This window comes from Ictidomys tridecemlineatus, chromosome 3 (assembly GCF_052094955.1).
Source record: "Ictidomys tridecemlineatus isolate mIctTri1 chromosome 3, mIctTri1.hap1, whole genome shotgun sequence".
Lineage (NCBI taxonomy): Eukaryota > Metazoa > Chordata > Mammalia > Rodentia > Sciuridae > Ictidomys > Ictidomys tridecemlineatus.
The window spans coordinates 206,858,474-206,868,077 of NC_135479.1; the positions used below are offsets into that span (position 1 = coordinate 206,858,474).

At 48.6% G+C, this 9,604-nt stretch overlaps 1 long non-coding RNA gene across 5 annotated transcripts; it reads right to left on the minus strand.

The window, feature by feature from the left end:
• Positions 1-267: 267 nt before the first annotated feature.
• LOC110597963 (uncharacterized) lies at positions 268-9,337 on the minus strand. Of its 5 annotated transcripts, XR_013437006.1 has the most exons (5): positions 5,107-5,336; positions 3,241-3,388; positions 1,250-1,448; positions 580-731; positions 268-453 (listed from the first exon to the last, which is right to left on the minus strand). It is a non-coding gene; the product is annotated as an uncharacterized LOC110597963 (long non-coding RNA). The 5 variants fall into 5 exon arrangements; XR_005734570.2 differs by lacking the exon at positions 5,107-5,336 and adding an exon at positions 9,195-9,337 and having other exon boundaries at positions 268-731; XR_002483757.3 differs by having other exon boundaries at positions 268-731; positions 5,107-5,335.
• Positions 9,338-9,604: the final 267 nt, after the last annotated feature.

The window sequence follows — 9,604 nt, forward strand, 5'->3', positions numbered from 1 at the left end:
TTTCTATTCAGTCTTTCATGGAATCCCAGTAGACGGTACTGTTGAAAGTAGAGCTATTCTGGGTATACTAGATGGTGAGAACACAGATTCTTTCTCTTTCTACCTTGCAAAATTAACTCTTTCCCCTGGGAAAGCACAGAAACCACCTTTCGGGCCTCAAGAACTGGGTGACACTATAGAACATAGTTTGAAAACCATTACGATCATCTAGCTACAGAAAAAAAGTTTATGTGATCATGTTAAAGCAAATAACTTACTTAACCAAACTGGGGTATGATCCATTTTAATATTTTAAAACACGTATAAATATTAACTTCCCAGACTTTGCAAAATATGGAGTCACATTCATAGTAATTACCAAATTGTCCTGGCTGGTAGTCCTGTCCCCATTTATGTGACAGCAGCACCTTCCTCCCCAGTCTTCCCAGCTGTCTCTGAGCAGCTGTAGGTTTCCTGTTGGGAACATGGACCCATTGGTTTATGGTTTCCACCACCTGCAGTGGTCCCTGAGGACAGTCCCAGCCACTGCTGCTGCAGCTGGTGCCCTAAGAATGGATGCCATCCGTCCACCGAGCCCACCTTGGACCCACGAGGTGCTTTCCATGCTGCAAAGGCCTGCTTTGCTCACACCACAATCCTACAGCAGGGGACTGCCTCTTCCCACCAAGAACCAGGAGGATGCACCATCTTCTGTGGGGCCGGCTGTTCTGGACCAGGCTGGGGAGCACTGGCTGGGAAAGGAGTCATGATTTCTTCTCATTTTCTACATCCAGACATTCAGCATCCACCTCCCAGGCTCTCTCAACCTGCAGGTGGGCCCACTGGTCTTAACTGCCTTCCCCCATTTCTCGTGTGTGTGTGTGTGTGTGTGTGTGTGTGTGTGAAAGCCATGTAAATTGAAATTTAAAATTTTAATAGTATCAATTCCTGAATACCTAGATTGGGTGGCTTAAATTTTTTCTAATTTCTTCCTAATTATATTCTGAACAATTTCAGGGCTGAGAATGTAGCTCAGTGGTAAAGTGTGTGCTTAGCATGCTTAAGACCCTGGGTTCAACCCTCAGTACCAAAACCAAACAACCTCCCTCCCCCAAAACCCAAAACCCAACAGAAAACCTACCATAAACATGTATTACTTGTATTAAAGTACAAGGATTCACCTGAAATCAGTTCTAACTCTAAGCATACAATACAATTGATTTAGCACAGTTTACTCTGAGTTTCCTGCCACCCAAGGTGAAGGATTTACCTGTGTTGGCCTTGGAGGAGTGGAGAGGGAGTGTGGAGGGACAGGAATGTACCACACACATAAAATAATCATGTAGAACTGTGGTTTCAAGTAGAAGATACTTCTTTTTTTTTTTTTACATTCAATCTTTCATCAGATACCAGCTCCATATGCAGTTGGCCTTCCATATTTGAGTTTCCCATCTTTTGGATTTAATCAACTGTAGATCAGGAAAAGAAAAATGTGTCTCTACTGAACATGTACAGATTTTTTTCTTGTCATTATTCCCCAAACAATATGGTAAACAACTATTACACAGCATTTCTACTGTAATAGGTATTATGAGTAATCAAGTGATGATTTAAAGCATGTGCGGGGGCTGTTCATAGGTTATGCATAACTATATTCATAGGTTATGCGTAATTATCATGCCATTTTAATACAAGAAACCTGAACATCTGGGGATTTTGGTGCAGGAGCGGGTCCCCGAGTCCATCCCCTAAGGACACTGAGGAATGGCTGCATGTGCATGTGCAAGACTGAGGACAGCCTGAGTTGGCCAGGAAAGCCCACACGTCCCTTCCTCTCCTAGACAACTGACTCTGGGGACACAGGCTGCCCACACAGGGAACTGCATCACATCCCTCCATTTGGGATGCCCCTTGGTTCTCACATGAGCACATCACAAACCAGCAGAGGGTACTGAGGAGGGGAGGGGCTCTTGTTACAGAGAAGTGGTGGGATAAGGATGATGCAGGTCAACATCACAAAGGGTGAGCATGGTTTTCACCTGGAGACCACAGAAGGTCCTAGTTCCCATTGAGGATTCTTCCCTCCCTCCCTTCTGCTGCTGCAGGCTGCCAGCATCAGGCTGATTTTTGCAGAAAGGTTCAGTCCCTTGATGGGACTTTCAACTCAGGTGGGAACTAAGCAAGCCCATGGGGACACCTGCCCAGAGGTCTCTATTGAGCTTAGTTCATTAGTAGGCCCTCTGAGGAAGCCTGTTCAGCGCTGTCAATTCTACTTAGCTGGATTTTCCAAGTGCCCTGTTGCAAGGCACCAAATTTCAGAGCCCCTTTTCACTGATACAACAAAAGAAGGCTTTCCCACAGTCTAATGGGGAATCCTGAATTTTCATGTCATTCCCGCTTCTGAGCCACTTCCAATATCTGGCAGCTCCTCTTTGCATTTTTCAGAATATTCTTTTTGATCTTCTTTCCTTTTTTCTTGTCGTTCTCCTCTCACCCAGAGTCCCCTAGCCCATCCCACCCTGTAGTTCTCCACAGTACTTTAAACAACTTCAGAGCCATCCTGCTTTGCTTTAAATGCCCTCAGTGAACGCTGCTTTCATCCTCTCACATCCCCCTCCCCAACAAAGCACAAACCACTCCATTTCTTTCCATTGTTTACGTCTTCCTTAGTAACACCAACTAGTGTTTGTTGAGCACATACTCTGTTTCTGGCACATGCACGAGTTAGCTCAATCCTGATAGCAATCCTATGCAGTAGGTACTTCAATACATCACATTTGTTAGAGAAGGAAACTGACTCTTTCAGGACACAAGGGTGCATGCCTGTAATCTAGCGACTTGGGAGGCTGAGGCAGGAGGATGGCGAATTCAAAGCCAGCCTCAGCAACTTATCAAGGTCCTAAGCAACTCAGCAAGAGCCTATCTAAAAATATAAAAAAGGGCTGGAGATGTGGCTCAGTGGTCAAGTGCTCCTGGGTTCAATCCCCAGTACAAAAACAAAACACAAAAAGCAAAACCAAACAAACAAATAAACAACCCCCTGACTCTTGGCAAAAGCCTTGGCCCAAGATCCCCCATGTAGAAGCCGAAATAAACTCTGGCCTCTGCAGCCTGGCTCCGGCTGGGGCAGTCCACCCTGGTATGCGCTGAGTGGTTCTTTCCTTTGGAGAGCCTGTATTGAAGTTATTCCACACTAAACCTGCCATCCAGAGTTTCCAGTGGTCTCCATGGTACCACCCTTCTGCCTGAAGGACAGATTACCGTGGGGCACTCTGGTGCAGGGTGTCAGATCAACAGTGCAGAGTCTCCCCTCCTCACAGATCACAGGACTCTCAGGACTGTATAATGTTCCATCGCTGGTTGATGCTACAGCCAGAGCTGCATGGGCCTCCAGTTGCCTGAGTTTTAACTGAAAAATTTGAAGAGAGGTAATCATTCATTCTAGGAAATAACATAAAGGGACTCAAAAGATAGGCTTTTTCACTTGATCAAACATCTCTATTTGGATAATCACATTGAATCTCTGGAGATTTTTATTATTAGTTTCATTAATTTTGTTTTATTGAGGCAAATTTCACATTGCATAAGATTAACCATTTTAAAGTGTACGATCCAATGACAGTTCATTCATAAAGGTGTGTAACCATAGCCTCTCTCTAGTGCCAAATCACCCCAGAAGGAAGCCCTGTGCATATCCAGCACTAATTCCTCCTCCTCCCTCCCCCAGTTCCTTGAAATCACCAGCTATGGCTCTGTCTCTGGGGCTTTGCCTATCTGGATGTATCCCACAAAGGGATCCATACAACGTAGGGCCTTTTGTGTCTGGCTTTTCCACTCAGTCTGTCTCTGAGGTTCATCCATATCAGAATTTCCCTATTTTTGGGTGGTGTTGGAGGTTGAATCCAGGGCCTGGCATATGCTGGGCTAGTGTTTCTCTACCACTGAGTTCCCCAGCTCAGAATTCCCTTCATTTTTTTCTTTTTTTTGGGGGGGGGGCGGGGTGAGCCATATCCCATTGTATAGACATCCCCCATTTTGTTATCCACTCATCTCTGGATGGACAATCAGGTTACTTCCTGCCTTGGGCTACTGTGGATAGTGTTGTCTTGAACCTTAGTAATACTAGGATCTACCCATACTAGGTATCTGTTTTCAGTTCTTGTGGGTACATACCTCGGAGTAGAATTTCTAGGCCATAGAATTAATCTCCACTTAACTTCATGAGGAAACTTTTAGCCTCATTTTAAAAGCAAAAGACTTGAATTATGAGGTGCCCAAATTGGCAAGGGACAGCAGTCCTGGGAGCCAGCCGCATCCTGCAGCCATTCTGAAACCCTGACCTGGGGAACAGCACTCATTCTCTCTCCAAGCAAGTCTTGAGGGCCAGAGCCAGCCCTTGGGGAGAATTTAACAATAACTTCAGAAAAGAGCTTCCTAAGGCCAGAAACCCCAGGAGAAATAAAACCAGGGGCTGTTTTCGATCGCAAATCAACAGGACTGGCACATGCATACACCCCATCAAGCCAACAGGACTGGAGCATGCATACACCCCATCAAGCCAACACCATTCGAGCCTGCTGGTGAACACTGTTCCTGACTTGCCACACATTTTTAATGTCCTTGTGGAAATTTCACACAGATTCAGCCACGGACAAAAAGATCACTCTGGCTCGCTCGTTCCAACTGTCTTTCACAGGCTGCATTTCTTGATGGACCAGGGGTCGGGGTGCCATTTGATTCTGAAAGTCTGGTTTGGCTGAGAGTCTGTGACTGTCACAGCAGAAAGGGAATGTGTTGCCGGCAGTGTGGGTACTTAAGGGGTTAAACATCAAGATGTCAAGGCCGGGGAGAGTGTGGATCTGCGGCCAGCCCCAGCCTATTTGGGGAGTGGGGGAGATTAAGCGGAGATGGGGGAGGGGAGGGCTTTAGCAATGGAAAGCTTATTTTTCAGCGGTTTCTAGGGGAATTCTACCGCGAAGAGGTGATTTCTAAGGTCTGCCCCTACCTCTCCCTGCCTCCTGGTGCGTATTCTTTGTAGCCAGGCGGCCTGAGAGGCTTTGCAGGGCTGGGTTAGAAAACAAGCTCGGTTCCCACCGTCCCTCCCCTCCCCTCCCTGGCCCCGCTGACCTGATTAATCAGAACCTTGCAAAGCCCACTGAGGAGGGCTCCCTGGCTAATCTCATCTCCGCACCCACGCGGGGACAGGCGCCCCCGCTCCGCCAATGAGCCGCGACTCTGCAGGCGGGCTGGGCGGTGGAAAATTCCATGCGCTCGGCGCGGCCCCTCGGCGGCCCCTGGAGGAAGGGAGCGCTCAGCGCCGCGCAGCCCGCCGCCCCGCAGAGCCCGCTCGCGGCGCAGCGCAATCAACCCCCGCACCCCCCCACCCCGGGTCTCGGCGCCTGTCCACGGGACGCCGTGCCGCGAGTCGCGGTCGCCCCCTCTTCTCCCCATCTCTTGCGAGGGCTAGCTATTTCAGCCAATCAGAGGGAAGCAGGCGACGCCTGTAATCGCCGCGGGGACCGCGTGTGGCGGGTGGACGATCCCCGCCTGGTGGTGTGTGCGCGTTGCAGACCACCATCCCCAGCCCCCACCGCGCCCACCCAAGCTACAAATCCCGCCTGGAATTGTTCCTCTTCGGGGCTTTGCAACTCCGTGTGTGGGGAGAATGCACAAGCGGGGCACCTTCCTAAATCTACCCGCCCTTGAACTACGATCCCCTTTTAGAAGTAGGCTGGTGGGACCTAAAAAGAAAAGGGTTGAGTTACCAAAGGTGCGGAAACAGGGTAAGGAGGGCCCCCAGCCACCAGCCCAATGGAACAGATCGGTGTGTTATGATTCAGAGAGGAACAGAAAATTACAAGGCTACAGAGGAGGGACCCTTTGCTCCTGAGAGGGTGGGGAGGCGGATTCTGAGTGGAGAACTAGGCAGGGAAGCGGAGGTGCCCCCAATCCTTCCCTTCACTCCCTTAATCCGTTACACCTCAATTGTGGCGACAAATCCCCAGGACTTCCGGGCATCCAGACCTGTTTCTGCTCCTTGCCATGTGGAGGAACCTGGGGACACAGTCCAAACATTAGAGCACAGACTTCTGCCAAAAGGGAATTGCAGTGGCCGGGCCAGTTTAGGGCTTGGGGAAGATGGATGGCCATCTAGGAGTCAGGAAAGGGAAAATTACAGGTGTTTCTTCTTGTAGCAAAGTAGGAAGTTTCAGGAAGAGTCCCTAGAATCGAAGAGGAAGAAGAGCCCACAAACAACCCAAAGCCCTACACTAAGGTTTGGGGTTCAGGAAGACATCCAGGGAAGTAGGGCACATGGCATGCTGAGTACTTGAACTCTGAGGCTGTTTTGGGGCAGGCTGTCTGTTCTCCTGGCTGTCTGTCTTCTGCTCCCCTCTGCTCCACAGGCAGGTGGTAGAAACTCCAACCTGTTTTTCCCCAAAGCAGCCATCAAAACCTAGAGATATTACTATAGTCTTCCCTCTGCCTTTCTGTGTCAGAGCTGGCCATGAAGAAGTTCTTCCATCCACCTTTTCTGATAGATCACAGGACTTCATTCCAGAATGGCTCAGTCACATTCCTACTAGGAAGGACCACTACCTAGAGTGGCCAAGAAGAATTGGAGCAGACAGGCCTTGCTGCTCACCCGCCCAGTCCATTCCCTGAGGTCATACCTTTTGTCCAATAATGTGTCTACTGCACTGTCCACTTTTCATTGAAATTGTCAAGCAAAAATATCAAAGTGCAGTAGCATTAGTTTACAGCACATAAAATGGAGTCCTGCGGTCACTGTTAGTCAAATCTTAGATGGGATCCAGGTTGAACCTTTGAGTGGGGCTGCAGACACACCCACCCCAGATTCCAGTTGACCTTTGAAACAGTTAATCCCTGCGGACCTTCTATATAATGAACCCCTTTCTCCAAACTACCTAACACCCAATCCCTTCTTATCAGAGAGCTTAACCCTTGCCAGCCAATCCAACCCAACCAGTCAAAACTCCTGACTAACAAATGATGTAATTATCCATCCTCTTTTATTTAAAGCCATAAACATGGCTGCCATTTTGTATAACTTTGAAGAAACTTTTCTTTTTTTAAAATATATTTTTAAATTATGCAATATCTTTATTGTGTTTATTTATTTTTATGTGGTGCTGAGGATGGAACCCAGTGCCTACATGCATGAGGCACATCCCCAGCCCTGAAGCACCTTTTCAAGACTGCTTGAATCTGTTTCTCCCTCATTGCAGTCCTAATTTTCTTTGCTCTCTCAGTTAGGTTAATTTTACGCTAGGTCAACAAGAGTAAACATAAGGCTTTTTTTCTTGAGTGTTTGGATCTTCATTTCTGGAGTCTTTCATGTTAGGTAAAATTTTGGTTAACTACATCGGTTATGCTTTTGTTTGTTAAATTGTCTTTTGTGATAGGAATGTCAGTGCATCCCTTATGAGTGAGGAAAGGTATCACACCTTACTATCCCTACATAAATGAAGTCAGAATCAGTGACAAAAAATCCCAGTGCCCCAGTTCTGCTAGGAACTAGCTGAAGGTTCTGGGAAAATCTCACCTCTCTTGAGTCTTTACTTTTCACCTCTGTGAAATGAGGATATTTACAGTTCCTGCCCCATTTACCCACTAAGGTGATCTATGAGATTAAAATAAAATGAAATTCTCTCTATGAGACCACAGAGAAATATATGGAAGTGATTTTCATTCACATGCATAAATGATGTCTAATCTATGCCATTTTAGTTGAATTAACTTGGAGCAAGAGCTACAGCTAAATTGATTAGTCTGTACATTTATTGGTGCACTCAGTAAATAATTATTAACCACCTATGATGTGCCAGGCACTGTTCTATGCTTACTGTACAGCATTGAGCACAACACAAAAATCTCTGTCGTTGGAAAACCTGTTGTTGGAGGATACAATTATAAAACAAACAGGAAAACTATAGAATTTTAAAAGTAGTGATAAGGATGGAGAAGAATAAAGCAGGGAAAAGGTGTGGGAGCATGGGAGGTTGGGGAGTGATTTGTAATAGGGCAGGGAGGATGGATTTGTGGAGAAGGTGGTCTTTGAGCAGAGGCCCAGCAAAGAGGCAAGAAGGTGAGCCCCTGGAGTGCTAGGGCAAGAAGGTTTCAGGGGTGTGGGGGGTTTGCCCATCAGTACTACGGATCTGAGGTGGGACCGAGGCCCTTCCTCTTGGAGGGTAGGAAGGTGGGAACTGTCCCTGGAGTGGAGTGAGTAAGGGGGTCAGCAGCCAGGAGGGTAGAGGTGGGTCAGGGTGGAGTCCAGCTCCTAGGGCCTTGACGCCGACCTTGCACACTAGCTTTTAGGTTGAGTGTGACAGTTGGAGGGCACAGCCGCAGCTAAGCCTTGACCTCTGTTAATGCAGCTCCACTTTTAGCTTGGGTACTGGCAGGCCACCAGCAAGCATTTATCGCAAGACTTGCTGTGTGTTCCAGGCTGTGCTGGAGGCTCTGAGAACACGAGAAGGCACGACAGAGATCTGTGGCTCCCAGGAGGCCGCGTTCTTGTGAATACAATTTAGCTGCGAAAAGCACTTAGAGGCGGGTGGGCGAGGGTTGTGATCATGGGCAGCGATGTGTGGAGGGGCCTGACAGGAGGAACCGTGGAGCTTTGGGATGCCCAGGGGCACCCCAGGAGGGACTTGGGTCACAGTAGGTGCTCAGTGATCACAGAGGAGGCAGAGAGCATTCTGACAAGTCCTTCCCTGCCCAGGCCCAGGGTGGCCCATCGGCCCTGGCAGCCATGCACATGCCGGTCATTACTGCCAACACACAGCGTGGGTGCTATGCCCTGCCCTCCAGCCCCTGGGGAGGGGGATAGAAGTCCCCATGAAGAAATAAATGAGCAGTGTGGAGTGTCCCCCAGGGGGTTAAAAAATGGACTCTTGTGTCCAGCTTCAGCCTTGCTTCTGTCATAGGCCAGTCATGAGCCAGGCCCTCGGGGCAGCCATTTCCGGCCACTTTCCTTGCCAGCTCTCTGCCCCTCCTTGGTTGGGTAATCCTGCCTGAACTCACCAGGTCTGGAGGGTGATCAGGGGTAGAGAAGGCAGAGGGGAGTTCACAAAGTTCCTCAAAGCCTGGTCATCCTGGCCAGCTGGCCCTGGACTCTCTCTCAGCCCCTCGGGAATGCAGACATGGTGGACGCCCACAGAAAGGCCTCCACCCCTGGGCACCTGCCTCCTTACCTCAGGAGTGGGGTTTCTGCTGCAGAGCTGGGTTTCCGGCTCTAGGATTACCCTTGACCTCACTGGACAGGTCTGAGCAAGTCCTGTGACCCTCAGGGACTCAGCCGTGTGGACAGCAGGCTCTGTGCAACCAAGACAACCTCACGTGCTCATTCCTCAGTGCAGCAGGAGCCAAGCTGCTCTGGGGACAAGAGCGGGGGAGAGAGAGAGGGACATTGCCTATATCCCCTTCACAAGAGGGGAAGGTTTTATTTATTTAGCTTTTCAAATAAATAATGCATTGTAGGGGTTCAAAAAAATAACAAATATAAAACGTTACGTGGTTAAAAAGTGTTCCATCTCACCCGCTCGGTTCTTATCCTCACCCCTCAACAGGGAGGTAGCCACTGTTGTCGATTTGTTGGGAATGT